General features: G+C 37.5%; 1 protein-coding gene across 5 annotated transcripts in view; it reads left to right on the top strand.

The window, feature by feature from the left end:
- Window positions 1-20,031, top strand: part of LOC135080609 (ETS-like protein pointed) — a 154,304-nt gene that overhangs the window by 70,755 nt on the left and 63,518 nt on the right. For 2 of the 5 annotated variants that reach the window (XM_063975289.1, XM_063975288.1), the window contains exon 1: window positions 12,467-12,656. The exons of the other annotated variants lie outside the window; for them this stretch is intronic. The gene's annotated coding sequence lies outside the window, so the exon portion shown is untranslated. Of the gene's footprint in view, window positions 1-12,466; window positions 12,657-20,031 lie in introns of those variants that run through there. 5 annotated transcript variants of the gene reach the window in all.

Raw genomic sequence — 20,031 nt, 5'->3', positions numbered from 1 at the left:
TTAAAAAACATTTAGAATATAAAATGTTTGCTTAACATAGAAAATACTTTGTAAGATGAATGATAAAACAAAAGAAAGCTTAAGAAAACACCAAAAGGAAATGAAGTCGTTTGTGAAAAGTTGTTGCCGATTAAGCGCCGTTAAAGATCCATACAACATAGTAACTTGTGTAATACTTTCAATATATGCCATAGTGTTACGTGTAAAAGTTACTAAACAGGAAATTGCACCAGGGCGTTTAGTTCGTGTTCTACGTCAGTCAGGACTGAAATTTCTCTTTCTACAATGTTGGTAGAGTCGGTGGCCGACTGCAGATGCAAACTACACGTATTCCCATTCAAACAAACGCAAATTCCTTAAAAAACAAACAAGTAAACGTTAATGCTGTTCTCTTGTACATGTTTAGGTAGCGCATTGTTCAATCATCTGGACGCCCGTGCAAACATTTGTCCGACAAAACTAACACAAAGCTACCAAAACCGATTACCCACCAAATAGAGCCACTCATAACCATGCGTCCACTAACAAAATGTTTGTTCACATTTCAACTCAATTAAATGCTTCGTTTCATTCATGCTTAATTATTATAGCGACCTGCTTCAGCAAACTAGTCCTATGACATATAGGAATAGGAGCCAGTGTAGTCCAGTGCGACAACCTGTCATACCACATTGTCGCTCCGAGTCGCTCATTCATGAATGAACGCACAGATCGAGCGACTTCCGGCTAACTGTTGAGATAGTACGACACTCTTCCTGGTTCCTGCTATGGTATCTTTAATTACGGTGCCAGTTTAAACAGATCGCCGTTTGTAATAGACACTCAATAAAAATCAGTCGTAAGGCGCAAGTCATAAAGTCCACCATTTATAACCCGTCCGATCGATCGCAGACCATTTCTACTTTATCGAGATCGCTCGAAATATGAATAAAGATATTCTAAAAGTGACCATGTAGTCATGTTAGTTGATGTAATATGAACTCTACTGTTTTAGCATTAAGCGTAGAAATTGTTTGCTTTTATCTGTGATGCGAGTGGCTCGCATCCTGTGGAGCGTGTTTTTTTTCCTGTCTCCTTCCCGGCGTTTCACCGTTACGCAATATATCGTAAATAATTAGCGGAAGGCAAGATTCCCGTGTCTTATGGAGATGCTGTGTTTCTGGTTTTTCGCCGGACGCTTCCTGTCGGCCAGCTAACAGTATCTTCGCTGCTTCTCTATAAAACCACTTCTAGTCAGATTATAATGTACATTAGGCCTGGTCACTTGGAGAGCAGTGTATTATTTATAATTTAGATTACTATACAAATAAAACAAGATTATATTCAGACACTTAGCCATTTGCTTTTTATAGCAGTATTATGTGACTGCAGTTAACCAATGTACAAGTATCGACGCGTCAATGAAAAAGCGCTAAGTAATGCGGCAATCTAGCGCAGCAAACAAAAAATAGTGTTGTGCCAATTTGTCGATAGGCAGCTGCCGGTTTTTCAGATTGCCTGCGGTTCGAATTGGCGAATCTTTTTTGCTTTCGTGCTCATACTAAATTGTGCAACTTATCGCCGCCAATAATGTCACGATGAGACCAATGTTTGCGTTTCATTAATTACCAATTGGTTCAACGCAATAAGTCTTTGAACTTTCTCCATCTCGTTCATTATCCAATTTTCTCACGAGACAACACAAAGTAAAATTCGGTCAATCGGACTAATCTATTCAGTAGACAGAGAAACCACACCTACACTGGTTTATCACAAATGAGCGTTTTTACACGTGATTTTTGATGGGTGCGACGATAACCGACGACCTGCACCATCGCCAGCGTACGTAGAGCCGCGTAAGGTGCTGCTCTGGTTCGTACGAGGCGAACACAGCGGCGCTCCGCGGGTCAGCCGGAGAACAAGAAATAACGGTTTGTTAGCATGTTCTCACGATGGCGCTTGCGACGCCCGACAAAATCATTTATGTTGCAACTAGCCGAAGACCGGTCGGCCCCGATTCTGACATCTATTAGTTTTCGATTAGAGAAAGAACACAAATCACATATCGGCCGTTCCGGCACGATTTTAGGAATAGTGCGAAGGTAATGCCCGATTAATCATTTTCCGAGGCCAACGACCTGATTGTTACGCAGTTTCATATTTTTAATTACCATACGCATAATACGGCGGCTAATCGCGATCATTATGCGAAGGATAGAGATACTGGTGATCAATTTGTCAGCGCGCTGCAGGCATCGGATTAATGAACCGTTTGTCAAGACGCGGTTAACATTTTTTCCCGTGCGAACAGATATTTTATTGCTATTTTTTGCGAACATCTAAAGCTTTGATTTGTAAAAAAAGGCAGGATGTTAAATTGATGAACTGGCATAAGGCTAATTAAATGTAAATAGCATTAAGGGAAATACGTAAGTTTATTGATATAGATAGAGTTACCAAAATAACTCAATTATAAAAAAAATATCAAGCTATGCACAGCTAGTTAAGCAGCCCATTCTACCTATAAATAGTCGTACAAATGGCATAATTTGGAGTTGGACTATTCCGTAATTTAACCCGTTATTGCTGTGAAGATTCACGTCGAACTGATTAATATCCGATTTGATGCGTGTCAGTGGTCGGCCGATGCGACGACGAGCGATGCTATCGCCGATCGCCGCGGCAAGCGATGGTATCGCGCGATGGCCCGGCGCACGACAGCCGCTATCTCCCCATCTCAGTACTTAGCTGCGGCTAAAATACGTACTGTCTAAATTAAGATACATCAAGAAATACGACTGAATGCAGCGTATTCTTTAATTAAGATGCCCGTATTCGAAAGCAAGAGCTTTATGTTAATCAGCGAGAAAATATTCCTCGGCTTTGTTGATGGCGGTCGTATGTTAAGCGGCTATCTATAAGATAATAACTAATGCGCACTTTTATCACTGTTTACGAAGTCGGTTCGACTATAATGTTTCGGGACATGATGAGGCGGGTGTTAAACCGACGAAACAGATTGGATCGCCCGACGGAAGTCAAGATAGAAATTTCAGATATGTCCATTGAAATTAAAACCTTAATGACGAGATGATTGCTTTTAATATCTTATGAAACTTCTGGATAATAAAATAGCGTATCAAACTGTATGGAATCTTAGATTATTTTAAATATCTAATTAATTTAAAATCTTTACACTGCCAATTAATTGTTGTAATTAAAATTTTATCAACGCTAGACTGATCTAAATTAACATGTGGTTCCAGTAATGGTTTTAGAACATAGCGAAATATTCGCTGATTTGTTTCCTTTTACACAAACTGTTAATTAATTAAAAATAATCTTTTTTTTTCGAATCACATTATTTTCTTTTTTTAGATGTTGTCTGAAAGCTTCGTTTGTATTTTGCATAATTGTTAATTACCTACTTGTATAACTTTTAGTGCTCTTAAATTCCCAAGGGAAGGGATCTCACTTATCTCTAAATTCCTTAAATTTTTATTGTTGTCTTAACAGATCCTAGATCATTAGTGGTATTTAGTTATTACAAATCACCTCTAAGCTTATCTTGCGTTGCACAAATATCTCCTTTTGTTGTGTAACCTTTATCTAAATCTATTGGTGATAGATAACATTGAGTTTGGGTTTTCCTCGGAACGGCAAATGAAAACAAGTACACATTGACTCATCGGCTGTGTCACAAAAAGGCCCAGAATGACTGTTGGGCTTAAATTATTTAAACCTTAACAATAAAACTATACAAACTGAGTATTTGACTATTTTTATATACAACTGAAATTCGATTCGAATGAACTCTTACAAACAACGACTTGTTAAATCCTATTTTACTTAAATCTTTAGAGCGCTACGGCAATTTCTACATCGGAAAATGAATTTGCTCTTTCTAGTACATCATTCATTGAAATTAAATACAGATATCATTCGCGCACTCCTACTCTAGGTTTGGTTTCATTATTTTGGTAACTTATGTAAATCACTGTCAAGTTCGACGCATAACTATCTACATTCTACATAAACCATAACTGAAAATACATACGACGACATTTCAAACTTATCACTTTAAAATCTTATGTAGTTGAAATAAGAACGGTTTTGCTGCAAAAATCAATTGTTTGACGTGCCCGTACATTTGGCATCGGTTCATTCATAGGTTCAACCAAACAAACGGCCCCACCCAGTCGCACTCACGCGTGTCATTCACAAAGACCGCACTTAATGAATCATAGCACGAGAAAACTTTACGTCTTATCGCCATATCGTAAAGGTCAAAATCATACACAATCACAGCACCTACAATATCCGAAATGGTAGTAATATATCACTCAAGGAATCATGGTGGGACCTCTATTTATTGTCAAAACATTGCAACATGTACAAGTATATAAGTATTGCCACACTCCGATTTCAATCAACGGCTGTAGTATTTATTACTACCAATATCTGACCTTTTAAATCGTAGCTACGACTAGCTACGAAATTGCGTAGTTCGTAGCACAAACATTGTTTGCGCTCCATAAGAAACAAATATAATTTTGATAAAAGGAAAATCGTATGTTCACATAAAACGTATTAAAAAATTCTTCGTTGTAAGGGAATTTACTTATGCTTGTGCTTATTGTTTACCTCTTAATGTTAGTCATTCAACACAGCGGTTTATGTGACCCAAGGTAAACTTTCGATTTCAAAATAAACCAAGATACTTAATGACAAAAAGTAGAGTCCAGGCACACGTAGACGCCATAGTTTACGTAAAAGTATACAAACAAAAGTGTTGGAACAAGTCTCGTTGGGCTGTTGACATTATCGAAAGCAAGCAAACCGGGACCGATCGAGCCTCGTTTACAACTTGTATATTTCGAAAAGTAAACTCCCTTTCGCAAGATCTTCTCCGACGAAATGTAAACACAACAAAACCATTTAACATCTCACATATCACAAAATTTGCCTATCGGTAACGGCCCAAATAATTTAAATCTCCCAACTTGATAATACTATCTAGGACTGAGCATAAAGTACTATTTAATAATTCTAATTAACTGAATTCTTACATAAAATTAACATAGCGATCGGTGATCACTAACACTCGACGTGATTTTTTGTCAGGATGTTTTGCTAGGAGTGCGGCGGCACAATAATTTAAATCGGATTTATTCGGACATTAGCGAGATATTACGAGATCTTTTATCAGACTGTTTATCGGTAGTTAATTACGACCACAGGTTAAATTGGAGCTACCTTATCTAGAGCCCCGGTCGAAATTACGATACGCGGACAATTAAATATTTCTCACGCCGCGTGTTATATCTTGTCAGCAAATACGCGAAACATGATATCCATTAATTGAATCAATTTCACGGGGACCTGTCGGTGATGTGTTTATCGCCAATCGTATCCTGAGACGCGGTGTCAATGGTGAGGCTTGGGTGGCGGAGGAGGCTGCGGGCCAGGGTACGGTGGCGGCGCGGGGCGAGCGGCCGCGATCATCGCGCGATATGAGAAGTCGCGCCGCGTCGCCGCGACATCGCTGAGGCTTCCGTTCCCGCGAGCGACGCCGTGGGAACCGCTTTATTTTCGTATTTAAATTCGACCCTCATTAAACTGGTTTGGTTAAAAATTCGCTGCCTCCTTTCGACGCCTTTTACTCAACTTTTTATGGTTCCGTTCGACATTTTACTGTTTGTGATTTTTTTTAAAGTCTAGACTGCGCCGGCACAATGATGCTCGCGCTGAGCAGAATAGGAGCGCGGTTCTTTTCAATCCAGAAAGAAGTTCTCTCTTGAAAGATATTTGGGATTGGATTGTTTTATGGTGATTCTTTTTGCAAATGTCTTATCAATTCCACTTATAATAATGCATTTCTCACTTAATTTATCACTTTATTCGTTTAAATTCAGATCCACCGGTCTTGGCCATAAATTAAACCTCCATATTATTAATGTGGCCATTTGGATCTGGCCGCAGCCGAGGAGCAGCACCAACTGTGAGCACTAATTAAATATTTCGTAGAGACAATGTTCTGAGCTAATGTTAATTTAATTTGGGCGATATAAATTAATGGACTTGGAAGGAACCCGTTATCGTCCAGTGGCTGAGAGCCAGCCAAACGAATTGGTGAACCATTATATTTAATTAATACACTACGATTTATGTAGATACGGACGCGTGTAATTTTTCTCATAATATCATCAAGGTAGGTATTTTTAAGTACCAAATTATTCACGTTTGAGTTATGGTTATAGTTTCTCCGGTAATTGTAATTAAGTTAAACTTCACAAATAGATATTAGACGCTGGCGCTCGGCCGTGATATATTTTATGTGTATTTCCCATTTTATACTCACGCAATGCTCTTTTGTATTTTTAATTATAACCAGTACTACTTCTGATACGGGCTTTTTCATTTACATATTAGATCAATAAGTCATGTTTTTTATTAAGTCGCAGTCACATCCAAACTAATAAAACTTTCTTTGACACTAAATCCAATTTTAGACTACGATAACACGTGTTGATGGGTAGATCTAATTTACATGAACATAGAAATTTTGCATGTGATTTTACTATTGTACATGTAAAAGACATAAACGAATTAAAGAAAATATTAATCATTAATTACATTTTGTAAGAGTACCGGGTCAGAGATTTCGTATTGTATATTGCAGAAAATCTTTTAAAGTTTTCCAATAAATCGCAATAAATGCAAAAGCAGGTTTAGCACCATGAGAACTAAAAGCATTGAAAGATAAAATTATAAGTGCCTAACTGTTTATTGGCAATCTGTAGTATAATTAAAGGGTTACGTCTTACACTGAAATGTTCTTATTTCCCCACGGTGTTACCTTACACCGGATGACGGGCAGCCCTGGGGCAATATCTATACCCTCAAAATGCCAACACATTTAAACATAAACCTTAATTCGTTACAGCAAGTGTTACTTTCAATCCAAAGCTCTCTTGCGTTGACATTCGAATCCTTAACTTCAAAAAACACAACTCTCAATGTTATCGATTGTGAACCTTATTGCTAAAAAGATACGTTCATTTTCGTCATGCAACTAAAGATCGGATACCGGAAGGACGTACAATGTAATAGAGCCTACCTGTTGATAATATTCATTGTGAATAGTCAACAATGGCTTAGCTAAAAGCATTCCTTAGATGAGTAACACGGTGTTACTAATGCTCACAATTCACTGCATAGCCCGGTCGTTTACGCTTTTGAAATTAATTGTCCAAATCAAATTCATATCTTCTTTTTCCGTCTTCTCGGAGGAGATCTACATGAATCGCTAATTATTAACATGGACTAAAAATTAACCCATAAATACGAATATTTGATCTCGAAAAATCACTTAAGTTCTGTTAAACAAGTTTCATAGATTAAATAGGCAGTAAAAACAAAAAAGGCCATAAATGTCCCATGGAAATAAACAACCGAACCGTGTTTGTCATTAAAAGAAACACGCGGCGATCACCGAATATATCATCTACAAAGCTGACTGCGAAGTGGCGCAAAGCTCTAAAAGCTCTGCGGTCCCTTTCACGCGTCCATACAACACTTATATTATGCATTTAAATAACGATACTTTTGAATTAGAGGCCACTCAATTTTGTATTTATATCTGCCATTTTTCATGCACAACGAGTTGCGCATACGCAAATGCAAACCATTAATAAATTACAGAAACACACATGGACATTGATGTTTACGTCACTCACACGTGACTAGGTGGTAGTGTGCGTTGACAGCGCCTCTATTTCTATGTGTGTGGGTGAGTGACGCGGGAGGTTCGAGAGGGTGAGGGGAGGGGGGAGAACTTCCCGCGTAGCACCTGGCGCGGAGGTTACGTACTCCGACGGGATCCCATCGATTTGTGGCAAGATGTATGCAGTGTTCTTAATGTTCTGATTTGCCTTTTATTTATGTTAGTCGTTACGAACGCACAAGCGATGAGGTTTTCGAAAGTTAATGCACCATTATGTCGTTGTTTTGTGGTTTTTAATGAAAAGCTCATTAATTGTGACAAGCCGGTGTGGTTCTCATTAGGCATAATGTTTCTCCGATCAGGTTTTTTCTCATGTTAGATACGACATCGCTCTACTTTTTTAAACGATTTGACAGAATCGACCCAATTGGCAAATCTTGTGAGTTTGTGGCTGGAAATGTTCATTTAATCATACATAAATTGGTACACAAAGCGAAGGCATTCTCTGCCAGTGAACCCTTGGGCTATACAGAAAAAACTCATTTCGTTATTTGGTTTTAAGTAAGATTTGATGGCTTAAATGTAGAGTCAGTGCATTTTTTATAATCCTTAGAATCCCTGTAGGATTAAGGCTTTTTTCTTTTAAACGAAACTAAAGGTGAGCAATTTTGAGTTTTCAAGCCCATTCAGGTCCGTGGTATACCGGCGAGGCACTGGAGCGGTGATCACAATACCACATCCTCCGTTTGTCGGCAGACTCGATTGTTGCGCCTGCGCCTCTATTTGTTTTAACGAAACTTTTCGAAAGCAACTTGACTTGTTGACCAATATTCGTCAACGGCACAATGGACCCGATTGCACAATACGGTCAATATTGTCAACTTTTAAAGGTTTTGTTAAAAATATTTAAAACACAAAAATTTTGCAATGTTTGTTAAAGGCGTCATAAAAAGATCTCTGCATAGCATAATTTTTAAATACATACATACCTATGTATTGTTATTTGTAAGTGTCAAAAAACAACACACTTATAAGTGTCAAAAAACCTACACTAAAAAGTAGAAAAATAATTACTAATTTCCTACTTATTTATTAGGACGAATTAATATTTATGTAGGTATACCATGATTGATACTTCTAGAGTCGGTGCCAAGATTATGAAACATGTAAAGTTTGCCTGCACCGACTCCAAACCATGGCTCCAACCGACTCTATCATGGTATACCTACATAAATATTAATTCGTCCTAATAAATAAGTAGGAAATTAGTAATTATTTTTCTACTTTTTAGTGTAGGTTTTTTGGAGTCGGTTTTATTTTTTTTTATAAAATTTTACTTATTTCTTGCTTTTTAGTTAACTAATTATTACCTTGATGTTACCACTGAAGGTAGGCAGTACATTGACACCATATTCTTCATGTCTAGTGTAAATAATATTCCATACAAAATACAAGTTACCATATAGGAAACCTAAAAGACCTCAAACCGTCAGCCCACTTTAAAAACATGAAAGAATACAACTGTTGGTCTATTTGTAATTATAATATTTAAAGAATTATCCTCCAACTCCTAAGCATTAAGGAGTTGTACCTACCATGACCAATTCATCATGATGAGATGATGAATATCTGATGTAAATACTTGAATAACTTTAGAAACTATACTTATTTATAAAATTAAAAGAATTATCCTCCAACTCCTAAGCATTAAGGAGTTTTACCTTCTATCATCAGCTCATCAATATGAGATGATGATTTCCAGGAGCAAATACTTGAATAACTTAAGAAAAAGTTTGAAAAACGATATACGTGCCTATAAAATTTGAGGGTTGCCTTCATCATCAGATCCTGACTTGGTGACAATGGGACCACCTCAGAAGTGTACCCTATCGAACAAAAAAAGAATTTTGAAAATCGGTCCACAATTGACGGAGTAATCGGTGAACATACATAGAAAAAAAAAATACATACAGTCGATACTCCTCCTTTTTTGAAGTCGGTTAAAAATTAGTTTTGAGTGAGTTTGAGATTGACTTTAAAATTACGCTAGAGACGCGTTTATGAACTTTTTTACCCTTTTACATTACAAGTACCAAGATTATTTGGAGAAATAGAATGAATGTGTTACTTTACACTCTGATTTATGACCTAAAGTAGGTAACTACATGCAGCATAGATTGATGTGATTTCAAAACAGACCATAGTTCAGACAGTGTTTACCCCCCATCACTATTTCTCACATTTCTCAAAACTGAATATTTTTTCTGGAAACTGAATCCACAAAAAAAAGGCTTCCACGTCGTGTCGCCTTTGTGCACTCAACAAAAGGTGACCACGCGTCTCGTCACGCGCCGGTCCGCAAACACCGCGCCCAGCTGATAACAATACTTGGCCTGCCCTACGAGGCTTCAAGTGGTAGGGTCATCTAATCCCACTCAAGTTATAGACTCATAAGTTGAACCTAAGTAATAATGGAATAACCCCCGTGTCTACGCACGAACATTGCCCGCGAGCGGCGTGACCGGAGGGAGCTGCGAGTGAGCGGCGAGCGTTCGCCGAACGAACGAGCAATGTTCGGTTCGCGAGCGAACATCCACGAAGACGACCCTGACGCACTCTCTTCAACGACTTTGCACTAAACGGTCTCATCTTGCCATTGTAAATTCTAAATCGAATAGATAACTAATTTTATACAGTCCACTCGTTATTTCATTTATTAACTACACATACTATCGAAGTAACACCCCGTATTCACAAAGTAACGATGCTTGCTTAAATGAAGCAGCAAATCGAATAGAGCTCTGCGATTGGTTCGTGTGTCACCCTGTGCGTCCACGCGCACTGTGAGACTTCATAGTAATGTTTGTGAATACGGGAATAGTTACTCATATTTTTGTAACAAAAAAATCCCATGAATGAATTCGGAAAATGCATAGTTAGTGATTCGGACTTCTAATGAAACCGTTTTTGAACTTCCTGAAAGTTATCATAACATGAACGATATGATACTTATTTAAGTAGAATCACGTTATTTCGATCTAGCTGTCACCATGAGCTTCCTGAAAATACACAGATTGAAAGAAGTCGGACGACCTTCAGCATTTTGGAATAAGAAATAAACTTTAGACTGATATTTACTGAAAATAACCTATTGTTTGGTTATATTTGTATTTCCAACATGCATAAACGTCATCGTGTTATTCAAACTACTTACCTACTTTTACAGTTTTTCAGAATAATATTTAGTAGTTAAATTCGACAGTACATGAAAATAGCTTTTTGTATGGGAAATGGATGATTTCAAGGTCAATATGTGACGCATGGGCTGTATTGTACCTCATTCGATGGTTCCGTTTTGGTAACCCTATTCAATACAGCCGCGCCTTCCGACAAGGAAAAAAATACATAACTGTACTTAACAAAATAATCCTTTTTAAACATACATCGTCCGTTTAATATGGAATGTTTTGGAATTTGGAATATGAGAAGTGGGTTTAGAAAAGAATTTAAAACACATAGTTTTAAATTCTCAATATTCTAATAGTAAACGTGCAGATTATTTTCACTATTTAACGCTTTTTGCAGACGACAACGCGACAAGGACTGTACTATCTTATGTAAATAAAATAGAGGCTACTTTTCTACGAAAATGTACAATCTGATGTTTTGTTGTCTGTACTAATTCCTAAATGTCTGGAGATGGATAGGCATCGAATTATTTTTCCATACGAAGTTTTAATCTTGTTGTTTTTACTCGCATATAGAGTTTTGAAAGTACGGAAAAATATTACTTGTGGGATTTTTTAAAAGTGAAACACTGTCCGTGGTTGGTAATGAATGAATATTTGCGCATTATTCATATTTATAATAACTCAAGCTGGACAGCAAACATTGCGTAAGTTTAAGTTAACTTATTGATGCCTACTTTTTTAAATTTTGACATCCTCTTTTGTGTTTTAAGTTAAAAGACTCTTAACATTTTACTACTGAGAGGAAGTTAAACGCAACCTCATCCTACTCCACATAATTAAAACTTGGTAATTAAAGAAGTATTAAGCTCCACTGGTTGGTACATTAAAATTAATGAACGTTTGAGTATTATTTGTTAAATAATCACCTATCTATTTTCTAGCACTGCCATAAGATTTGTGAATAATAAAAACTGTCAGGTAAGCTTGTTGCAAATCTTTATAGCCGCGAGGCATGGCGTGCTAAGTCACAGCAAATCTATGAATGGAGATAGACGGTTATCCTTTGTGGTGGCACAAAAAGCGAACCTTCAGTACCTCGGGACAGCAGATCCACGGAACGCAATATTTACTACGCCTCCCGTCCCTTTCACTTCCTCTACGACAACCTGCGCCCGAGAGAGACTCCGCAGCGGCCGTGCGTCAGACAAGGATGGCGGATTCATTCATAACCGAGCCCGCCATCCGGTCCGCGTTATGCTCGATCACTTCATCTCCTTCTAACGCGCGATCTTTCCTCAAGTGCGAGCAGGTGGCACCGGATGCGAGCTAGCGGCACTCCAGCTTCGATCGGAAGCTCTTTTAAAAACGCGCTCTCCTTGTATTTCTCGCTCGGAGTCGCGCAGTGAGTTGTCAATTTGTCATCCCCGAAATTGCAAGTGTCTCAGTGTAAGGATAGGGTTTAATGAGGGGACAGTCGCAATTGGTGTTTTTCGTAAGCTCGCTGGGAGTGCGGCGAGCTTCGCCCCTCCGCCGGGCCATTCAGCGGCGAGTAGTCGCGCGCCGGCCGCAGCGACGCACGCGCGCGCCCGTTCACGCACCGCCTGACATGCCCGGCTCCTCTCGAACCCTCGCGACCACCTGTGCTCAGAGTGATCCCTCACTAGTGATTCCTCCAATTGGTGCTTTTCAGTGAGTGACGCCAGGAATGTACCAGAACTCCCCATGGACCAGTTTACGATGCCCCAAATTGCATTAAATGGGTAATTGCTGTACGTCATTGGATAATGGATTCAACTCATATACCTATTACATTTTATCCGTCCTCAAAACGAGCGTGGGTCGCTGGTGAATTTTGCACTTGACTCCCTACTCTTTGTTTGATGCCGTTCCATTTAAATATTTAAATTCAACAATGCATTTCTGCTTTCATGAGATGAATACAAAGTTGTGTTTTTATAGTATTTATTCGTTAAATTGCATATAGAACTGTGCTTAAGGTTAACTTACATTACTTACACATAGTAATACATAGGTGTGTAGCGTTTGTGATAATGTATGCTGAATTTTTGACGTTAAATATTTATACAAGTCGATAAACACCTATCTAATTCGTTGCTAACATCTTAGCACCACTTATAATGGAAGTGTAATAAAGCTTTGAAGATCGTAGTCAATACAATACAGCTATCAATCATTGGTCAGATTACACGTTCTCGTAAACAAAAGATTTAAACGCAACATCCGCAACCGCAAGCCGATAGTGGTGTTAAGCATTCTGCTTGGTGTACCGATATGTAGATCTTATGGTATCCTTCCGTTTGGCCAAATTACTTTTCGCCAAATTTCACTTCGCAAACAACTTTTCGCCAAAGTTTCATTTCCCAAATGAACTTTTAGCAATTGTGTTTTTCGCAACTAATTCATTTGGACAAATTATCATTTGGCCAAATTTTACTTGGCAAATGTTTATATAGCAAATGTTTTATTTTGCCAAATATTATATCCCAAATAATTTGTTTGGTCAAATCGACACTTCACATACTTACCCACAAATCAAACCATAAGGCAGAGGCAGATGATCATGGTTTTCACAAGAATGTTATGTAAAACAAAGAGATTGCAGAAAATAGTATGGTTGCAGAAAGTAGGGTATTGCAGAAAATAGTAGGTTAGGTTAGGTTAGAACAGTGACCCTTAACGCGCGAAGGCGAGCGAAGCGTGCCGCGGCAGCGGCCGCCGAGCGCTAGAATCACATCTATTGTTAATGAATCATTTGGAAATTTCGATAAAAAGAATGAAATATGAAAAATTAATATAGAACAAATTTTATATTAACTACCCACTAAACAAAATAATAACCACTTGTTAATTTGTACTCCATTCTATGCACCAATCAAATTATTTTGTAAATAGTGTATCGTGAAATATTTTTGCCAAATGAAACATTTGCCAAAACATACTTTGCCAAACAATAATTTGCTAAACAATAATATGCCAAAAACGGCATTTGCGAATTAAAAGTTTGCTAAAAGTTGTTTTGCCAAATGAGAATTTGCCAAATGAAAATTTGCGAAACGTTGTTTGCGATGTGATAATTTGGGAAACGTTTTTTGGCCAAACATTAGTAATCCAGATCTTATACAGCTGTTAAAGAGACTAATGTTTTTTTTAACATTATATGCAAAGGCATCAATTTAAAAGTTTTTAATTAACATCTGTCTAAAACGGGTCGAGATATTTTAGCCTTTTTATAGCAATAGTTACTAGTAAAGCCTACTTGAATAGATTCTTCAGGGTTGTGGCACGTACGTCACCAGGTAGCGGTTATCAGCGGACGCCCACGAGCGTGGGAAGGAAAGAACTATGTTAAACAATAGGAGAGATAAGAACAGGCCTATTTTGGTGCCTACCTTAGTAATTACTTGGCATTACCGAGCTTCGAATAATAGTTTTCTTTTGCAGTGTACAAACAAAACTTTATAAACGTCAGAATTGATTTACCTCAAAAAGTTTCAACCAGTTATATTTATTGGAACAGTATTTAGTCCAAGAAATAGGTGGATACCTACACCACTTTTTATTACAGTTATAAATAACTTCAACCAATAAAGTTAAAAGTTTTGCTTTGATAACAACGAGTATTTAAATTACACATTTTTTATTTTGTTTAGTTAATGCATAAATTAGTTGATTAAATACCGAGGTGTCTGAGCGTCCATAAATTTTAGTGTTGAAAATATATGACTCACGTTGCAAAACTAGAAATCGCGTTAAAGTACATACTTGTACGTTATTTGCATAGCATAATTTGAATTTAATCTACTGTACGTATCAATTTATTTCAGTGTCCTAATCGTAATGTGGTATACGAGTTTGCATTATGCATTTGAAATCATATTATTCTGTGTCGCTATTAAAAGTTACCTTTATACGGTGTAAGAATTTATAGTTGCAAAAATAGTAGCGGGCCTTTTTTCAGTTTCTCGTGAATATTTTTTTTTTATTGTAAATCATTGAGGTAAATAAAAACTCTTTCGTCTGGCAGAGATGACTTTTAGAAATGACACTGCAAAAATTGTACTACTATGGCTTTGTGATAGTTTACTTTATGTGGTAGGTACACCATGACAATAAATATGTGTAAAGTGTATCACATTGCATTGAGGATGGAACTTTTTAAACTGTATGTAAGAACAGTCGACAGCGAATTGAACCATATGTTTTTGTTGCAAAGTCGCTCTTATTCCAACCACTTATGATATCAGTGTTTAACTTGATGTGCTAGTCTTAACATACGCCAAAGCACCCTGCGCCGGCGCAGCGGATACAGGTGTTGCCAACTCCGACGCCATATTGTAAATCCACAGTTTGACTTTTTTATCTTTTTGTAGATAGTCGTGAAACCTTTGGAATTTGCAAATTACAAAAAACACTGTCAAAGAATAAACTATCCAGCTGCCTATTTTGCAAATCAGATTTTGTTATGGGACCTCATGTGTAATTTATGAATATTCATTCAATTAACGAGGCATCCCAAAAGGTTAAAAAAGTAACGAATATTAAATACATAGCAGCTACATAGTTTCAAATAATTATGTACTGCCGCTGAAAAGCAAACACGTATTACATAATAATCGGTTATTTTCCTAAACATAAGTTAACTATGTTGTGGACGTGAGTCGCTGGTTTATTTTAGCGTGGTTCAGGGAACCAGCGTTTCCCGCGGTCACGCTGCGCGGGCGCACGTTGCCCAATAACTACACATTTGTATCAATCAAATTTGCGCAAGTTGCGAGGCTGATGTTCCTTTGTACTCGTTCCATTGTAAGGTCGTTAGAACTTGATCGTTTTCGTCCACTTTTAATTCGATAGGTATTCTTAGCAATGGAAGTTTTAGCGTTTAAACAATGAATGACCTTTTAGCACGCTTAAACAATAGGGTCTACCACCATTGGCTATTCGTTTCAGATATCGTTTCATTAAAACAGATATGATACTGTCTAAAAGTTGATTGTAGTTAATTTATTATTAGGTTTTAATTGAAAGAACTGAATAAATGATCATTCGGCTATTTGACTATGCAAAGGCATTGACGTCATTGCTTGGATTTTTTTATACAAAAACAAAACCAGCGTTCATAAAAATGTATCAACTTCGTAATGACCTTAATAACTATCCCCTACATCGATTAGGTACTGAGAGAAATCTCTATTTTTCCACAGCATCCTCCTGCGGATGGTCAATATGAGATCTCTTTTGTAGTTGTAATTATTCAAATAAGAAACAATCACGGTTAACAATATATCATTCGAAATTCAAACGCGCCAGAAACATTACAAACTAACGCTTGTGGCCGTTCAGCCGGTAGAGTGGAGTCGAGCGAACGTCGAATTTTCGCAGCCAGCCAACCGTGCCCACTGACTCACAAAGGAGCGTTAAACTGAACGCTTTACATTCAAATTCAAATGCCATGCTCCCCTATGCGTGTCCCTAAAACAAAAGAGCAACAAACAAAAAAATAGAACGTGAATTTTCGCAACATATTTTCCATAAATGTATGCCAGCAATAGAACTCGAACAAAACAAATCGTTTCAATGTCTCATGCAACCTAACGTAGTTTGTCTTGATTTACTGACGCGTCGATGTTTTTAAACCTAACTTTTAAAATCTTTTAAAATTAACAAGTTGTTAATAGCCGCTAATGTCATCGTGTCGCTAGCTCGACCTATTTTCCAACGGATATTCAGGCGATAAATCGATGATAGAATCGAAATATTCTCTTCCTTCTTCCTATTTTTTGCTGAAGAAATTGGAGCGTTAAAGTAGTTATTTATTTTATTATTAACAAGTTGATGAGCGAACCAATAGTAAGTAATGATGATAAATGTTGCTCGTATAGAAATAATGAACTATGACAAAATATAAGTATCTAAGTTCTTTTAAATACAATATTATACATAGGATTACCTTGTCCTTAAATAAAATTGTAACATTAGCGACAGCTACGACAGTGAACTTAACCTTATGCTCATCGAATTAACATACAAAAGTACTGAAAATGCATTAATTTAAATGTCTAATGAATGCGTTAATACACATTTCTACTAAAAGAACAGTTCGCAATGTGTAATTTGAATTTTTATTGAGTCAACGAAACCGTGTGACTTTAATACACTGAATTAATGACAATTTTGTAACCTACATCGCTTGAACTAAGTGTAATGGCCTGAATATATTTAAACCAGCTGTTTATCCTTTATCTAAATTTCAGCAGGCGTAAAAAAGTAATGAAAATTTATCTAATGTTGTGCAATAAAGTTCGCGGTCGCCATTTTCTCGAGTCATCGGTTGGCTATTATCGCGCCCACGTGTGTAAACAAACATTAAAATTTGAATATGGAACGGCGCGAGTTTTCCTCGAGGAGATTTTTCTCGCGGGAGGTGTAGCGCGCATGCGCGTGGGCGTCCGCGCTTGCCAATGGCCGCTGCCCGCCCAGCCCGCGCGCGCGAGAACGCCTCTCGCACACTCTCCAACACACCCACACTGCACCAAATGCTTGCCAAATGCCAAATTTTCATGACACCATGAACGCATCTCATTTTTTCTCTTTGACAATAAATAGCCAGTCAAGACACGCTAGAACGAAAACATTTTCATGCGCCCGTGACTGAAATCAAAGTTAGACATAAAAAATAATAGACGTGCTATTTCTTATTATGTTATTAATATATCAGCTGGCCAGTACGAAATAATGAACGCTTATTTCCAGTCATTTAAACGTAACAGCGATAGAGACATTTAGATTCAAATTTATTTGTCAATACTACATTTAAGTCGTGCAAAGTGCACGCTGATTAAATACGGATATCTCGACATAGTTTGAGTGCGCTATATCGATTACATTGCATAATTGCTTAAGTATTTTTTTAATCTAATCCATTACCTAAAGACTGCTGTGGCGCAATTTCTCGTCGTTACATATCTCTCCATAGTTAGCGCATGTATCCCTAAATATTGTCCACGTATCTGGGTGAAGTCGGGCGTTTTTCTAGATTTCTCCAAACTGGGCGTGGAGTGGTGTTTTTTCATCGCGCCTTTAAAAGCTTTAATTACCATTAGGCGGTTTACCGTATTTGTAGCATATGTAGGCCCATTAGCAATCTAAGCTATTATCTGGCTCTATCTGATATCTTAACACTTTCGTGTAAGGAACGAGGTCTTGGATGGCAAAAAACCTGCACGGTGTGTACGTGTGCACTTAACATGTAAACCCTACATTACCTAAATTACACTAATAGGCACTTAACACACTTGTTTCAGGGCGCAATTTTACCTTAATGTATTAGATTTTCCGGTCTTTTAATGCATTTCAACAAATAGTTCACGTTTACGTTACGTTTAGTGAAACCCTAATTCGAATTTAGCAATTGAGCCTTCAATTACGACTTCGCTGTAAAATCAATTCTAAAATTGGTCTAGTAAGTACTAACACGAATTTATAGCAACCCACATTTAATACGAACATAATGCATACTAATAGCTCACTAACAATGATGATACAGACCCTAATAAATAACAATATCATTCAATGTGTAGTGATTCAGAGCAGAGTCGAGCGTTCTGTCATGGCATCGTTACAATTAAATGGTCGGAGGTCAAATCACTTGCTGGACCGCGCGACCCGGCTAGCAGCTGGCTGAATACACAACACGCAATAAAAAAGATAAAGATGCGCAATTTAAATGCGGAATCTTTTTCTTTTTTATTTATTAATTGGCATAAGGTTAGAAGCCAGCCAGCTAGAATAGACGGGTTTTTATTTTGTTTTTACAAAATGGTTAGGTACCTATATCCAGTTTAACATCTCACACATAAAAGAAAAGTGTAAGTAATAAGTATCTGCAAAAACTTAGGGAATATTTAATACATATAAACTACATGTTAGCCAATATATACGAACAATTTTCAGTAATTTTAAATTTTGTGTAAGAGCAATGTTGCTAGGGAAACTGCGTATGTTTCCACGCAAAATTATGCACATTATTGCACATTACCGCGGTTTTGTCACAAACAAACACGCGAAAGCTCCGTTGCTTACGTACGCTGCACAATCTATCGCATTGTTCGCATCAGCACGCCGAATTGTTACTCTTGTTATACAAGCGGTATTTTTCCACATTCGTATCGTTCGTCACACGTTCGCAGAAGCGGCCATTGTCGCGGTGTTTGTTGACGCGCCCGAGGCGGTATCTCGCGAATGCTAGCGAAAACAAAACACATTGCGGGAAACATTGTTTTCGGACGTGAAACGTGGGCGATAAACAAATTTGACCAAACTGTTAATCTTGCGAGAACTAACTTACGCGATCGATTCACGAATAGAACTCGGGTTTTTTGGTCAAACACATAAAATATGTTTGTAGATAATTAGCAGGACAAAGTAATGAATGTCATAATATGTAATGTGACACAGATTAAAATAAAAGTATAAATGAATATGAAAGAGACTTTTCCTGAAATTACATATTCTGTTCTTAGAGCACTTCATCACTTTGCAATAAAAAGCTAAAGCGTTTAAAAGTAATTTCATAAAACGCGCCCCGGAAGTAGCGAAATCGTAAAACGGGTTTCATTCTCTTTGATCTCACAAAGGTTCAAATGTTTTACGTTTTAATAATAACGAAAAGTGATTTACCAATCATCCTAAATTATCGCATTAAAACAAACATCTTCAGACCAGCATATTTTGAAGAGCTCTCAACGAATATTAAAAGTAAATTGATTAGTCTATGGTCCCATGTTGTATGCGGGTGTCCGTTTCGTGTCAGCGGGGTCGCCGGGTCGCGGTCGATCCACAGATTAGACAGAGTTTGCCCCTAGCGCAATTGACACCCGACGCTTTAGTATTTGCCCAGATTCCGCCCGGGGGCTTAATTACTGTCGCACTACGTTAATTGGTCCAGCGACTTTAATGCGTCTATGGCCACTTATAGATTGTCTCTGATTAACCGTTGATTCATAGTGCGATTAAATTGCAATGCTTGCTAGACAGCATAAAAAATAAATAATTGCAATAGAAAAGATGTCTTAATAAGCATAACAGTGAAATGGTAGTTTAGGTAAATGTCTTTCT

This window comes from Ostrinia nubilalis, chromosome 18 (genome assembly GCF_963855985.1).
Source record: "Ostrinia nubilalis chromosome 18, ilOstNubi1.1, whole genome shotgun sequence".
NCBI lineage: Eukaryota > Metazoa > Arthropoda > Insecta > Lepidoptera > Crambidae > Ostrinia > Ostrinia nubilalis.
This window is presented reverse-complemented; position numbering and strand designations above follow the sequence as displayed.